At 46.0% G+C, this 16410-nt stretch overlaps 1 protein-coding gene across 5 annotated transcripts in view; it reads right to left on the bottom strand.

Moving 5' to 3' along the window:
* Positions 1–16410, bottom strand: part of BRCA2 (BRCA2 DNA repair associated) — a 740135-nt gene that overhangs the window by 322759 nt on the left and 400966 nt on the right. The gene's annotated exons all lie outside the window — the stretch shown is intronic.

Below are 16410 nucleotides of genomic sequence, written 5' to 3'. Positions count from 1 at the left end.
TCAATGGTTTTCACAAAACCATACATGAGACAAATTCTACATAAACCACACATATGTTTACCTATATATTACATGTATTACATATATTTTGCATCAAACTCATAAGACAACACAAAACATGACGTAGACAACAAATTCAACATTTCAAATGTAAACAAGCTCGAGTTCAATATTTCAAAAGAAGTGATCATACATAAAAAAGGAAAAAATAAAAAGGGAAACAAAAAAGAGATGAAACACTTTTTTTCTTTTTCAGCTCTTTAGAGTTCTGGGTCCCGAGGAGAACCTTATTAAATCAATTTTGGATTCGAAACGCTTTGACCACAATATGACCACACAAGTGTGTAAAAGTATACTATCGAGCTAACCCTCCTTTCATTTCGAAATTTTTGTGTAAGATTGCTGAAGTTGTTTGGGGACCCTGAGTAGTACACTGTTTGGTGGCTGCTCAGACTAAGGTTGTCAACAAATTGTGCTAAAAATCCTAACCAATTTGGGCTCCATCTCTTATTTGTTTCACTTTTTAATTTTTCTATTTTATGTGTGATCACTTCTTTAGAAATATTGAACTCGACCTTGTTTACATTTGAAATGTTGAATGTGTTGTATACGTCATGTTTTGTGTTGTCTAATGAGTTTGATGCAAAATATATGTAATACATGTAATGTATGGGTAAAAATGTGTGGTTTATGTAGAATTTGTCTAATGTATGGTTTTGTGAAAACCATTGAAACCCTCAAAAATTGAGTTTCCAATTTGAAGGTCAAACTTAAAGAAATGAAATAATAAACAAAAAAAAATATTTCGGTCACATTGAGTGTCACGTGTGATCTTATGGAATGTTGAGTGACTTAGTATCAGTACTGGCATGCGTGTTGTTGTGAGCTGCTAAATATTATGAACATTTGTGCACTAAAACGTAAACGGTGCACTTGACATAACTGTACTTTCTGTAATTGGCTAAACTATCCCCAAAGAAGGCCGAACTCATCTTGGATTTTAAAGCAGCCATGATGTGTGTTTGAATTAGGGCCTAGTGACGGTATGGTGGCATTATTATTGTTGTATAATTCTGTATTGTGATTTGTCAGTTAATTGCTAAATTTGCTCACTCTATGCTGACTGAGCGATTCCCAATGACGTCTGTGTGGAGGTTTGCTTATAAAAAATGCTGCATTTTGAAGGAGATCCAGTATTCGGACTCCCCGACTTAGGAGACTTGAAAAAAGATGACACCATGTGGAGTGTTCTTGGATACCCTCTGCCTCATCTGAACAAACAGGCTATGATGTGGATAAGAATCAGGACAATAATACCTAATTATCTAAAGACATTGTTATGCATGGACAATGAGCGAATGTTACTTCGAATTCTGGGCTTAAAACTGCTTTTGTTGCCCATTTGAAGCACTCCATGTATACTATATACTGTTATGGGGGACAGAATAGACTGGTAACGATTATTGGGGGGGTGAGGGGGGTTTAAATGGACCAATGCACAAATTCTCCACCTCTTTAGAAAAGCTGGTGGGCTTGGACAAGTTTGGGGCACTCAAGGCACCCAGCGACATGGCTTGATCACTGGATAGTTACAGTTAGTTAAGTCGTTAGGTACTCGGTAGAGGAGGCACCCACCATGAGACCGTTGCTGTATAAGAGTGTGTGTGTTTGGAGGGGGGGGGGGGAGGGGGTGGAGTGCCTTCTCTAGTATTTGCTTCCTTCTCACTGTTTTATTTAGACGGCATGGTAGGGCACTGTGTGGTGCTGTTCTACCTGCTTTAAGGTGTTCAGCAACACACACCTGGCAGGCCTGACTTTCTCTCATGCAGCTAAGGGGCAAGGGAAGAAACCAGATATGGACTGGAGGATGGAATTGCATGTTAGATAAAGGCCGAAATGCAGAGAATGTTGGTAACGTGGAATGTACGGGGCCCACTGTGAGGCACAGAGTGTATGCTTACCTTAGGCGTAACAAAATTGAAGTTATGCTTCAAGAAATGCATTTGATAAATTTCAGTGTGGTAAAGTTGAGAAAAAAGTGGAGGGGGCATTTATTCGCAGCCAAACATTTAAATTACTCCAGTTGTGTACTAATATGGATTGATTTTGCAGTTGCCTTTAAAGAGCAGAATGTGTGGCAGACCCAGAGGGAAGACACAATATTGTTTTCCGTCTCCTGGATGGTAATTTAATCTGCCTGGTAAATACATATGCCCCAAAGTTACTCTTTGGGTCTGTAATGCAGGCAGTGTCCCCGTATATATGGATGAGGTTAATTTGGGCAGGAGATCTCAATTGTGCCCTGAATATGTATATGGATAAAATTGCACCCCATATACGGAACAAAAGCAGGAGCGCAAACCGCTCTAGTAATACATAATGAGAGAATTTAACTTGATTGATGTGTGGTGGCATCAACAACCAATTGAAAAAGTTCCTATTACCTCCAAGTACATAAGAAGCACGACAGAATAGACTACATGCTAGGAAGGAAAGAGGATTTAGTGAAATTTGGTGACTTGACCTACTTAAACCGATTCCACTCTGACCACTCTCCACTGACCTTTACATTAATTCACTTACATGCTAGACCCAAAGAATTGCCCTAGAGACTTAATATTTAGGTGCTGACTGATCAAGTCTTCATTTCGCACATGTGATATACCAACTAGTTATTTCAGTATAATCATGAGACGACGGGCAGTAGAGCAAGGAAATGGGTGTACTACAAGGTGGCTGTTGGAGGAATGTATTTCCCAGCTTACCAGAGTATGAATGTAGCTGATATGTACACTCTTGGCACTGACAAAACAATAGTGGACTTAGAAAAGAAAGTAGTACTGGACCTTGGTAGGACCCATAACTAATAGACAAGAAATGTCAGTGAGGATACCCTGGCTAAAGTAGACGAATACACCCAACACTCACTGCAGGCTAATACTGTTAGGGAGGGTGACAAGTCTGGTCAGATGGTCTCATGGTTGTTAAAATGCAAAAAACCACACACAAATGATTAGCCTGCATCAGGTGTGAGGACCAAATAGAGTAGCTAGTGAGCAATAAATGACTCATGTATGGACTACTCGTCAAGGATCAATGCCCAACCCAATAACATACAGAGACGCCAAGATGCCACCAGGCATTCGCGCGCTTTAAAAATATACAAATCAAATCAATCAGACAAAGATCCCAGACTCCTTAAGTGTGGTGAGGCTGATGCGATTAATGACAGACCAGCGCAATGGTCTGGAAGTCCCACTCTCTATTAAGGAGTTCGAGGAGGCTTTAGATGGGATGCAGAAGCACAAAACACAGGAAATTGTATCCCTGATGGCTCATACTGGGCAACACAAACATTGCTTCTAGATAAACTGCTGGGAATATATGAGGAGGTAAGCATTCATGGTAACTTCCCCAACCCTCACAGACAGAAGTAACTATTATTCGGATTCCTAAAGAGGCGAAGCCCAAGTTACTTACCTTTGGTAACGAAATGTCTGTAAGAAACATCAGTAGTGATAGATTCCTTACCTTAGAATTACCCCCAGGCGTCAGACTGGATCCAGAAAGTTTTCATCAGCAGTACCCCAGCGCGTCGGTAGGCGGCGTCGTGCGGCTCCACGTGCATCGTTGGCGCCGGGATGACGTCACTGGAGCTACTTAAATCCGCCCAAGCGCGCTGACGGCAGTTCTGTACACGACTTTCCACGCCAGAACGCAGAGCCATGCAAGAAACTGACCACTGGTGCCATGCAACTAGGGTCCTGAAAGGGATGACCTTAATCCTAAGATCAGTTCGCCGAACGGGGAGAATGGGTTGGGCGGTAAGGAATCTATCACTACTAATGTTTCTTACAGATATATCGTTACAGAAGGTAAGTAACTTGGGCATCTGAAAGAAACACGTAGTAATAGATTCCTTACCTTAGAATAGATACCCCAGCAATACCAACCCCGGTGGTGGGTCTGCGAACCAAAATCACACCAGAAAGTCCTGGAAAACAGAACGGCCAAAGAAGCAGTCTCTCCAGACTTGGCTGTCCAGGCAGTAATGCTTGGTAAACGTGTGCAGCGAGGCCCACATAGCTGCCTGACAGATGTCATGCAAGGGAACTCCCCGTCCCAAAGCAGTAGTGGCTGCCGTCGCCCTGGTAGAATGGGTGCGTAGCCCCACCGGAGGCTCCTTTTTAGCCAAAGAATAACAAGCCTTAATGCACAGAACAACCCACCGAGAGATGGTCCGCTTGTGCACGGCCCGACCTTTCTTGGCGCCCACGTAGCAAACAAAGAGTTGGTTATCCACTGTTGTGTGCGGCTGAGGGAGACTGAGAGCTCACGTTTTGGGTCCAGACCGTGGAGTCGCTCTTCCTCTTTTGAAGGATGCGGAGGCGGAAAGAAGATGGGCAAAGTGATAGTCTGCCCGATGTGAAAGGCAGTGACAACCTTTGGCAGAAAAGATGGAATAGTCCTTAGAATAACTTTGTCCGGATGGACAGAGAGAAAAGGAGGTTTAGAAGAAAGAGCCTGGAGCTCACTCACTCTTTTGGCAGAGGTGATGGCAACCAGGAAAGCAGTCTTTAAAGTGAGAACACATAGAGGACAGTTATGAAGTGGCTCAAAGGAAGCACACAACATTCCGTATTACTGGACCGTCTGAGCGAGAAGGGCATAATCGGGCATGCCCATGAGTGGTTGATTTCCTTTCTTAAAAACAGGAGATTTCAAGTGCATTGTCCCCCATGTAAATCCAGTATAAGATGTCTTAGACAAGGGGTTCCACAGGGCTCGATTTTGAGCCCCACGTTATTCAATCTGTACATGGAACCCCTTGCCAAACTGGTGGAGTCATATGGTGTTGCCATAGTCTCTTATGCAGACGATACACAACTGGTGATCAACCTGTCTCGTGATCCAGTTGTGGAGGCTGAGAAATTCTCGGCTTGCCTGGTGGCACTTGATGGGTGGATGAAGCAGAACTATCTCCGCCTCAATGGTAATAAGACGGAAGTTCTTATTGTTGGCCCTTGTCCTTCCATCTGGACATCTGCCTGGTGGCCCATAGAACTGGGCTCTGTCCCTGTCCCGGTAGACACAGTCAAAAACCTCGGCATACTCCTTGATTCTAATCTAGCGTACACAAATCATGTGGGCAATGTTGCTGGTAAATGCTTTGGCATTTTGAAGGTCCTGAGGAAAATCCTGGACCTACTGCCTCCTAGTACCAGAAAACAATGGTACATGCCTTGGTTGCCTCCCATTTAGACTATGGGAATTCCCTCCTATGTGGACTCAGTAAAAAAGGTCTAATGCAGCTGCAACGCGTCCAAAATGCAGCTGCCAGGCTCGTCCTGAGTCTCCCTAGGAGGGGCTCTGGGAAACAGGCATTGCGTTCCCTGCATTGGCTTCCAATAAAGGAACAAATTAAATTCAAAACGATGTGCATTACCCATCGCATAGCTCATATAAAAGCACCTTCATATCTTCAGGATTTGCTTCCTATTTACCGTCCTTCACGCCCTCTTAGGTCGATGGGCAGTATGTTATTAGTAGTTCCTAGGATTCACAGAGCAAGGATGGGAGGACGGTCCTTCAGACACCTTGCCAGTAAAGGATGGAATGACCTACCCATCGAATTGAGGATGGAACCGTCCGAAATTAGGTTCAGACAAAGGTTGAAAACCCATCTTTTCCCCATGACATACTCAGTATAGTTTTCCCTGGCCCTAGTGCTCCTCCTCCGGGAGCTACGCTCGTGAGATGTTAGTGGGATTGTCAGCGCGGGGACGCACTGTTCCTTGTGCAACCATGCGCTTAATAAATGCCATTAATAATAATAATAATAGGTCAGAACCAGGTTCAAGTCCCACTGAGGCATTATGAAAGGAACAGGAGGGAAAAGATGAGTAATGACTTTTAAGAATCTATTTACAACAGGGGACTTGGAAAAAGGAAGGCTGATCTGGAAGTCGTAAAAAGGCTGAAATGGCGGAACCACCCGCACCCTCAGCCACGACGGGCGAGGGGAAGTCGAGGAGTGACGACGCTTCTTTGACTTCTTTTTGGAATGCTCAGACTTACCTGACCCCGAGTGCGGAGCGTTAGTCCAGAAGAATGATGGTAACGGCTCTGCGACCGGTCCCTCGACCTCCCACGGGACCAGAACCTTGAGCGGCGCGGAGCCGACTGCCGGACTTCCAGCAACTTTCAGGACCGCTCTCGCAAAGTCTTCGGCGCCATGGCCCAGCAGTCGGGGCACGACTTGGAGTCGTGGTCACGCCCCAGGCAGTAGAGGCACACGCAGTGTGGGTCCGTCACCGACATCATGCGGTGACATTCCCCACAGTTCTTAAACCCGGGCATCCCAATGACACCAGGAGTCAACCGACTCGAGAAAAAATGAGACAAAAAGCCTAAAAAAAACTCAGCCAAAAAATGACTGGGGGTACTAGCTCTTCCCGGATCCGCGCTTACTGGAACGGAACAAGAAAGAACTGACGTCAGTGTGCGTGGGCGTGTCTAAGTAACTCCAGCAATGTCATCCCGGCACCAACGACGCACGCGGAGCCGCACGACGATGCCTACCGATGCGCAGGAGTACTGGTGACGAAAACTTTTCAGATCCAGTCTGACGCCTGGGGGTAATTCTAAGGTAAGGAATCTATCACTACGTGTTTCTTTCAGATAGATCATTCCCTAGTATCAGCATACCGATCCTTGTTAATTGTGAATACCAATATAAAACTGCTTAGCAAACAGAAACCTGCAGGTGGTGGGAACCCTTATCCATGAAGATCAAATTGGGTTTATTCCTGGTAGGTGTACGATGCACATTGGGCAACTGAATCATATCATGCACTCACTGAATAACTCCAGTGAAGATTATGCCCTGGCGAGCCTATCCACTGCATCCCTCTGCTTTCCTTAGCCCCCCCACCACCCCACGCCCTCTGGGTTGCTTACACCTTCCACCCGTGCCCCAATGTTGCTTCTGCCCCAGATTGCTTCCCCTCATCCACTTTCAAAAATAAAAAGCGCATGTGCGCATTTTCCTCTTTTTTGTTACCAATCCAAAATGGATCCCTAACTAAAATGGTGTCGCTTGTTGCCACTGACCTGTGCACTCTGGAACTGCCCTGATCCCTGCTTGATTTCCCCCGAGTGGCGTGGACGCTCTGCTGCATTCAGGGAGGACGCTGGAGAGGCTCTGAAGACCGGGACTGCGAGGACCAGGGTGCCTGCCTGCTGGCTAGTTGATTTTGCACACCTGACTCCTCTTCCCTGCCCCGCCTCTCTCCTTGCTCTCACGACAGCATAAGACTCCCGCTCTGACGCGCCAGCGGGACGCGCCCAGGGCGAAGACCGGGCAAAGAGCGGGCCGTTTGAGGCCGTTCGAGGTCTGCGAGGTCTGGTCGGGGCTACCCTCTTTCGTTTTTTATTCCAACAGTTCTGTGTTGAGCCTAATTGCCATACTATTTATTATTTGATTCCCACAGTTAAGTCAGGGGGTTGTCGTTGTTGTGGTTGGTAAGCTATGTCTACCAGGTTAACACGGAGTAAGGCCGCAAACGGCGGCCCTCCAATCAATGGTCCTATGGACGATTTTATTACTCGTACCAACACAGCTATAGACCATGAAATTTCCAAACTCCAGACTCGTGTTTCCCTGGAATTGGCATCTGCCAGGAGACTGTCCCAGGTAATTGATTTGTCAAAAAAATCCTCCCTGGGCCATATAGCCACTGCGGTTACCCTGGTGCGTCCAGTAATCCCCCATTGTGTAGTTACACAAGTTGATGTTCATCATTCCCCGACTTTTCCTCCACTACCCCCCACTTTAGAGCCATTGATTCAGGATAGCGTAGTGAATCCCCCCACTATTCCTCCTAGGCATGACGCTAGTTCTAATAATTCCATCTCTATAATGTTTCCATCTAGGCGCACTATTAGTAAAGATCACCATTCTAAAAGAAAATGCACCTCTCGGTCTGCTTACTGTCGTAAGAAGGCCAAAATTGCGAATGCACAACACCTAAATTCGACTAGTGTTCCGGTTTTAAATCCTATTGGAGGGTGTGTGTCCAGGGAACAACCACATTGTGAGGGAGTCAAAGAGGGGTTAGTTTCTGCTCTCTCGACTGACCCTACGGCCACTGAGGCAGAGGTTGAGGGCTCACATACAGGGAGCGTGGATAGGAATGATGGGGAATTTATAGGTTTAGTTTGGGAAACCCTTAAGAAACTTCTTTCCCCTCTCGATCTCAGACTCTCACGTATTGAGAACAATTTGCTCGAGATGGAAAAGAGCATTATTGCTCTGGCCACTCTCGGCCTGAGAAGTCTTGAAAATCAGGGCTCTCCTGTTGTCGAGCCACCACCCCATGTTTTAATTCCTCAAGTCCCGCAAGCCTCCCCTCTAGTACCAGCTACCACACGATCGGTTTCTACATTGGGGTCTGTGGGTGTGGATCATAGTACCACCACCTCCATACTCAAGGCTCCTAAGTGTTTCATCCCTCAGCCACCAGTTAAACCCAATGCAGGTGTTCCGCATAGTCCCCCTCCTAGTGAAGTGGTGCTACATCCAACTAAGAGCCCACCTATCAAGAATAATTTTAGAGGGGGTTATATTGATCTCCCTCCAGAGGCCAATGACTATGTGGTTGTGTTGACGGGTGTCCCCCAGTTAGGAAACGGCCAACATGAGAACCACTGGTCTTTGAAGAATAAGACAATTCATTGGCTTAATGCGAACAGACCAATTCCTATCGGACAGAGAAGCAAAATTCTGATGGTACGCAGAACCCCCTGGGTAGGCCCCTCAAGGAAATCTAGTCCCGGGGACTGTATAGTGGTGACCTTTGAGGACCCACATACGGCACATTATATCTGCTCCTGCCCCATTGGTGAAGGATCTCTTGTTACACCTAGGCCTTTGTCCTTTTTCTACCCACCGCGCCCTAGATATACAAGCGAAGAAGACTGGTCCTTAGTTCACCACCATAACTGGAGGAGCCATCCCAAAAAATTCCAAGATTCCTCCACAATCTGGAATGGCTTCCCCACTTCGAATCGGTTTGCGGGGCTTGAGGAGGTAGATTGACTCGCACGCCATCCTGTTCCCCAAGTTCCTTTACCACACGTTCTGGGGCACAATGAATCTTTTCTTATGCCGATTGAACCTCCGGTTGTTAGCCTTCCAAGTCTAGAGGGTACGTTTACTCCTTTACCGATAGAGGCGGGTTTGAACACGTTAAGTACTTTTGATTCCCTAGTAGCAACGGATCAACTGGACCCATCTTGTATGATTCCCCTGCCTCCAATTCAGAACGTTCCACCAATTAGGAAGTTGACTGATGCAGAAATGGCTCCCCATCACCACCAGCTTGACCCACTGCCTAAGCTAAATAGATCTGTTGTGGGGAGGGCAGGACCTGTGTCCAATTTGGTTACATTAGATAACCCTCCAAGGCAGATTACCGCAGACGACCCCTTGCTAAAGATTATAAGCTGGAATGTGGCAGGTCTCGCTCGTAATTTTGAAATTCCTGAATGGAATGCTTTTTTAGCCTCCTATAACATCTGTCTTTTGCAGGAAACGTGGTGCCTCGAACCTAGGCATAGAGTGGGCTTTACGACCTACTTTGTTCCAGCTTCCCATCAATACGGATGTAAAGGTCGCCCGTCAGGTGGCCTTCTTATATGGGTTAATATAGCTTTAGGTTTAAGCGTAAGCCAAAAGTCTACGCACTCTCCCGATCTCCAGTGGATAACCATTCTATGCCCAGGGGGTAGGAAGCTGGAAGTTTTTAACCTTTATTTAAGAGGGGCCAGGGGTGGGTTATCCACTCTATCGTCTATAGGATTAAGCAGCGATCTAGCCGCCTGCAGTATTGATTCTTATGTTATTCTTGCAGGCGACTTTAATTGCTGCTTTGAGCCATTGGCTAGGGAGGATATCCTGAACACTTGGGATGAGGACACAAGGAGAGGTATTCCCACCCTGACCATAGATCCGATTCCTAAATGGTCTCAGAGTGCAGTAGACATCAATGCACTCTGTATGGAACATGACCTAAGACCAACTAATGGTCGATCTAAATCGGATCCCTTGGGTGCGCACACCTACAACAGGATGGGTCACACTTCCAGAATAGATTATGTTGTGTTGAATTACAATTTGTGGTCACTTCACTATTATATGGAGGTTATTGCGTCTTGTGATAGTGACCACAATCCTCTCTCCCTAACATTGATTTCGCCCTGACAGGTTGGGAATTCAGTTAAGATCCCCTATAAGTGGAAAACCTCCCATGAGCTTCTTCCCTCGTGCTGTGGCAGGCGTTTAAAGTGGGCTAAAGTAGTAGCGGATGAGGAAAGGTTGGCACAGGCAGGGACCACTATGGTAGCGGTGGGGCCGCGCCTTGATGCCCTGGGTGTCACCAGTCAAACTGTTTTACCAATATTCACAGAAACCATTGCGGTGTTAAGTGATTTGTTTATTATACCCCAAGCCAGCGTGAAGGTTTCCGCGAAAGGTGCTCCTAGGGCAAGAAATAAGTGGTATTCTTCTAAATGTCGGGCTGCCAAGGGGGAACTCATTTCCGCAGTGAAAAGTAAGGTTCCAGGCAATATTAGATTGGCGAGGAAATTTTATAAAAAAGTTGTGGCGGAGGCGAGGGAGGCCCACGATTACAGTTTTTGGTGGGACCTAGTGGAGGCAAGCGCCAGGAAGGACTCCAAGGGGTTTTGGGATCTGCTGAGAGCTAGGGACAAACCTCTTGATTCCCAGTTTACTTGTAACATTCCGGGTGATCTCTGGTTTGCCCACTTCTCCAAACTGTACTCTGTCCATAGTGGGGAATCCCACCTAAACATGGGCCCTCTCGCCAGCTTACCAGCCGAGATTCCCATCATTGCCTGCCCCTTCAGCACTGAGGAAGTTGCAAGGGCAATCAGTTGTATTGTATCTAATAAGGCTGCTGGACCGGATGGTATTCCGGGCGACTTGCTGAAAAAATATCCATTACCGTGGAGTAGATTAATTGCCACACTTTTGAATGAGGCTGTGTTGGGAGGTCCTCTCCCTGACTCATGGAGGGGCGCTGAGGTCGTCCCTATTTTTAAAAAAGGTTGTCGGGACGACCCAGCCAATTATCGCCCTATTAGCCTGCTTGACTCATCTCAAAAGGTTGCGGGCAAAGTGATACTAGGCAGGATCCTGCAATGGGTTGAAGAAAATCAGGTTCTGTCAGATTTCCAGGCAGGTTTTAGATCAGGGATGGGCACCATCGAACAGACGTTTCGCCTTTAATGATATACTGGAAAGTGGTCGTGCTGGGCGGGGGCAGCTTGTATTTAGTCTTCATAGACTTGCGAACTGCCTTCGACCTGGTCCCTCGAGTTCAATTGTGGAATGTCTTAGGTAGGTTGGGTTTACCTCCCTATTTGTTGGCCTTGCTCATAAAGTTCCATGATAGCAACTTTGCCCAGATTAGATGGGGTACCCAGGGGGAGAAGACATCTCGTATTTCCGTAGATAGGGGCGTCCGCCAGGGATGTGTGCTTGCCCCCACTCTGTTCTCTCTTTATGTTAACGGAGTGGTGGACCATCTGCTCCAACAGCCGTCAGATGCACCATCCTTGGCTGGTAGGAAAGTTCCTACGCTCCTTTTTGCGGATGATACCCTCCTAATTTCAAAGTCACCAGTAGGTATCCAAAAGTTGCTTTCCAGCTTTAAGGCCTTTTGTGATACCAAGGGCCTGTCTATAAATATAAGCAAGACCAAATTCCTTGTTCTTAACCCTCCCAGGAAAGCGGTTGTTCCTCCTACCCTGGACTCTGTCTCTCTTGATAGAGTCAACGAATTCGACTACCTAGGTATTCGACTGTGTGTTAATATGAGTTGGAAGGCGCACCACCAAAAGGTGTTTTTGACCCACAAGAGGGTCGCAGGGGCCCTGCTCAAGGAACAACGTGCCTCCGCTTTAAAACCTATTGGGGCACCACTTGATATCTACAGGGCAAGGGTGGTGAGTGCAGTATTGTATGGTGCGGAACTGTGGGGTACACAAAGAGTTGACATCTTGACACACCTTGAAAATAATTTCCATAAAGATCTTATGAAGTTACCCCACAGCACCCCCACAATTCCTCTCTTGCTAGATGCAGGCACACGCCCAATTTCCGAGCAAGCTAGGCTACGTCCCCTTTTATTATGGGCCAGGATATGGAACGTCCCTGAATTGAGTAGCTATGCAGATGCCCTCAGCGAAATTTTATCCTTATCTGGCTGGTATAAGGTAATCTGGCTCAGGGAGGTTAAGCGACTTCTTTATGAGCTGGGCTTAGGAGAGGCTTGGGTCAACAGAACAGCACCCTCAAAACAAATGCTTAAGAAGATTTATTGGCTCTGGGTGGATAATGAGAGGTTGCGTAACCCTAATCATTGCAAATCTGTCGCCCAGTTCCTGCTAGTTAAGGAGATCCCTTTTAGAGAACCTTACCTTGACTCAATCCTTAACCCGGGTGACAGAGCACTATACTTTAAATTCAGGGTGGGTGTTCTTCCTCTAGGATTTTTCACGTCTACTTGGAAACCTCCATTCCAAACCATTCCTTATTGCCCCTTTTGTGACTCAAGGGTGGAGTCTATAGCTCATTTGTTGTTTGAGTGCCATGCTTACTCTGCGCCCAGGTCGAGATGGTTGAAGCCTCTATGTAGGAGACTAGGCACAGGATCACATTTGGAAGCTTTAAGCATATTGCGCTCATAGCCTGTCCCTTTTTTGCCTGTTGTATGGCTAAATTTTTGGGTTGGGCTTGGAGGATAAGAACTGCAAGGAAACAGTTGTTACAGTAATGTGTTCTTTTTATAACTTTTAAATATTAGACAGTATATGGAATTTAATAAGTTTTTACCTTGTAATAGTAATGTATTATTTGTTATTTATTGTGTGATGTGTTGTATTGTTGTGCTTTTATGACAAAACTGTCGAAATAAAGCTATTTTACTCACTCACAAAATGGAAAAAAAGCTGGAAGGGTTTGTGTATGAGCGCAAGGAATAGAGATTAAACACAATAACTTGAGGCTTACACCGAAGACTGAGTCAAGGTTTTTATGAGAAACCGTTTCAAAACAGCAACACGTGTTTAAACCTGTAGGAATGTTGTCAGATATATTACTACAAGAAATGCTATAATATAATAATTGAGTGGGTGTTGGGTCACTTAGAACAAATATTTTAGAGACCATCGACCTCAAAGGAATTTTATCAGACTGAATACATTGCTGATTAGGCAGGTCATTTGTGTACACGTAGCTTCGAAGGAATAGCAATAGATAAGTGATACAAAATTCACAACAGTCTACCATTCCACCTATTAAGGGAGTGTTTGGCTTTAAAGAGGACTAGGAAAGTTGGAACAGTTCTGGGGCTGAAGTTGGAGAGTTCTTTCTCTTCCCTGACTTTCCCTATTCTCAGATTCTCTCCTTTAACTCTCTTTTCTGTGCCCACGACTCGGACTACAGGTAGAGGGGTCACTTTGCCTCACCATCTTATTTTCTCTAATGCCGACTCTTCGATAATTTTCATGTTTTCGGAAGCCAAGTGTATCAAGGTCTTTCCCAAGAAGTTTAACTACAGATAATGATTCAGGTTCAGCTACATTCAGAGGATTGTCTGGAAAGGGGCAAATATTCAACAAAGCCTTACAGAATGCACCTAAGCAAGTTAATGGCGGGCCACTCAAGGATATGAAAGAGTACATTTCTCTAAAGGATTGTTCTGTGAATAAGGCATGAGGCTCTTGAGACAATGGACACCACCAACCAAGCTAAAAAAGTTGGTAGCCAAGATGGCGTAGAATTAGGATGCGTTTCCTGCTACCTCCACCTATCTGGAAAGAACCCTTGATGGTGTAGGAGCCCTGTTAGCAAAGAGGACACATGGCACTCCACTCCTTAAGACTCCACATGAGGATTTGATGGTGACTTACAGTCCTGATGGGGCGGATTAAACTGGGCTTGAAGAACACTTCCAGAAAGCATGATAGAGGTGTCTGGCTGCGGAACTGCTCATGCAAAGGCCGCTCTCAAAGCTGACAGAGCCAACCCCTGGAGACTGCGGGCGGGAACAAAGAGATGGTGGACACCAAGGCTTGAAGCCACCTACTTTGAACAAAGGAACAAGCAGCAAAGCACCACATTTGAGGCCCCAATGAGGGACACTGGATGTAGAGGCTTCACATAGGCTGTTCCAGTAAAGTGGTGTCAGAATGGAAAGGGATTCCACCCCCCACCCCAAGTGCAGCTCGAAAGAGACACGGGGGAGTGAATGAGACGTCATGTGCTAAGACATTGCAGAAGATGCAACGTAATGAAGATGGCGTCATACCCAGAGCGAGCACATCTGGGTCCACATCTGGGCACAAGCGGGTAATCGAGTGTAAATGCAAATCGTTTAGGGGGTAGGAGCAAGTAATTGATTGCAAACAACAGTGTGCAGCATGTCAAGCCAATGGTGGGAGAAGCACCAACCTGGAGATGGAGTACGGATCCAAAAGTCTAGTAGAAATGAGCATGCCTTTGGGCCACCACCACACTGAGAAAGAACTGAGAGATATCAGGGTCGGTCAGCAGTTAAACTTGAGGTTCCCAAGGGGCCTGCACCCAAAACGGACTAACTGAGCTCAAAACTGAGCACAAAGTACCCCGTAGCCAACCCATCATGAGTGAACAGAGATGCACAGGCAGGGTGAGCCTAGAGGGCTGCACAGGCAACAGCCACCCACCAGGCTGTACCAAAGGCCAAGAAGGACAATATGATCAAGCATGCTTTAAAAAACAAGCATTGGCATAGCCAATAGGTCGCGCCTTTGGGACCTTATAAGTGTTTAGCCATGCAACAGTTGATGTAGTTGCACCAAGGATATTGTGCTGCATAACTAAATACTTATAAGATCCCAAAAGCGAGACCTATTGGCTATGCCACTGCTTGTCTTGTATGTTTACTTGGCGCGCCCTGCTGAGGCTTTCCTTTCAATCCATGTGTACCAGCCTCCTGTTGTCTGTGTTCTTGCACAACGTGTAATCTCCAATCTGCAATCTTTGCTGTGCCAATGCATTGACATAGCCAAAGCCCACACAATGGCAAGATGTACCTCTCTACAGCAGTTCCAGGCATTGCTAAACAATGCTTGAGCACTGTGAGCTCACAAAAGCATGCACAGACCTGGGAATCTTGTCACTTAAATACCTAGAAGGAGTAAGGCTTTTCGAAGCAGCGTCCAAGGTGCCCTTTTAGAGGTTCTTGTAAATTGTTCCTCTGCACATCCTGCAATAAATCACTTAGTGTGTGCAGTTTTAACAAAAGGACACGGGATGGAGGGTGGGAGGGAAAAAAGCAACAGGACAGCAGAAAACGCTGTGATGCGGCCAGCGCTGGGCATCTCATATCGCTTTTTTCATATGGGAATGGCTAATACGGACAAAGGGAGGGTGAGGGTTAAGAGGGGAAGAAGTAACATGGTTGGAGTGGAGTAGTGGGGAGAAAAAACACGGCCGACTGATATTCGCTCTCCCATTTACCCCCTCAAGTAAACGTCTTCTGACAATGGAAAGTAGGCTGCTCTAACCCACATTAGAGCATTCCCTACTGCAGCCTGCCCAGCTGTTGACACTCACCCTGCAAGCACCACGAAAATTAGGTAGACGAGTAAATGGCAGAGTGTGCACAGAGAATGCGGAGACATCCTGGCTGTCCTGCAGCCTGTGTCTTCTACGGTTCAGGGTACAGTTTCTGGAATTCACTAGGCTCCCGTGTTTTCAGGTCGGTTCCTAGATCTCTTCCTCTGGCCAGCACCGTGGGTCGCCAGCAGTTGTAATGTACTGCTTAGTCTTCTTCCTGCCGGTAAGCTATTGACAAATGCCTGTTCTGCTGTCAAACGTTGGCAATGGCTACAGCCATCTTGGAAAGGGAATTGAATATATTACATATTGTAAAGAAAACTCGCAAAGTTAAGAACCAGGAGTAATGACAAGTTGCTACAATGTGTGGAAAATGTTTCACCAGTATCACCAGTGAAGACATTTTTAGAACAAAAATGTACTTGACATTTCTTTCTAACATTATAGTTTGCTAGAGTTAACTGTATTCATGTAAACAAACAAATAAAGCAATATTTGATTCTCATGAATATATTAACTTCACAGGATTCAGAATATTACAAGAAAAAAATAATAAGATGGCTCCTAGTTGACGTGAGTTTAGGAGGGGATTTAGTCATATTTAGTTTCTCATTCATTCTTGGCCAATGGGGTATAGTAAAGTCTCCATCATGGTTCCCAGTCCAGCAAGTCACAGTCAAGATCATCACCCTTGACCTAGTCAGCTCATGCCAATGAATACC

Source organism: Triturus cristatus, chromosome 8, assembly GCF_964204655.1.
Source record: "Triturus cristatus chromosome 8, aTriCri1.1, whole genome shotgun sequence".
NCBI classification, from domain to species: Eukaryota; Metazoa; Chordata; class Amphibia; order Caudata; family Salamandridae; genus Triturus; species Triturus cristatus.
The sequence above is the reverse complement of the archived record's forward strand: the minus strand, read 5'-3'. Positions and strand labels throughout refer to the sequence as shown.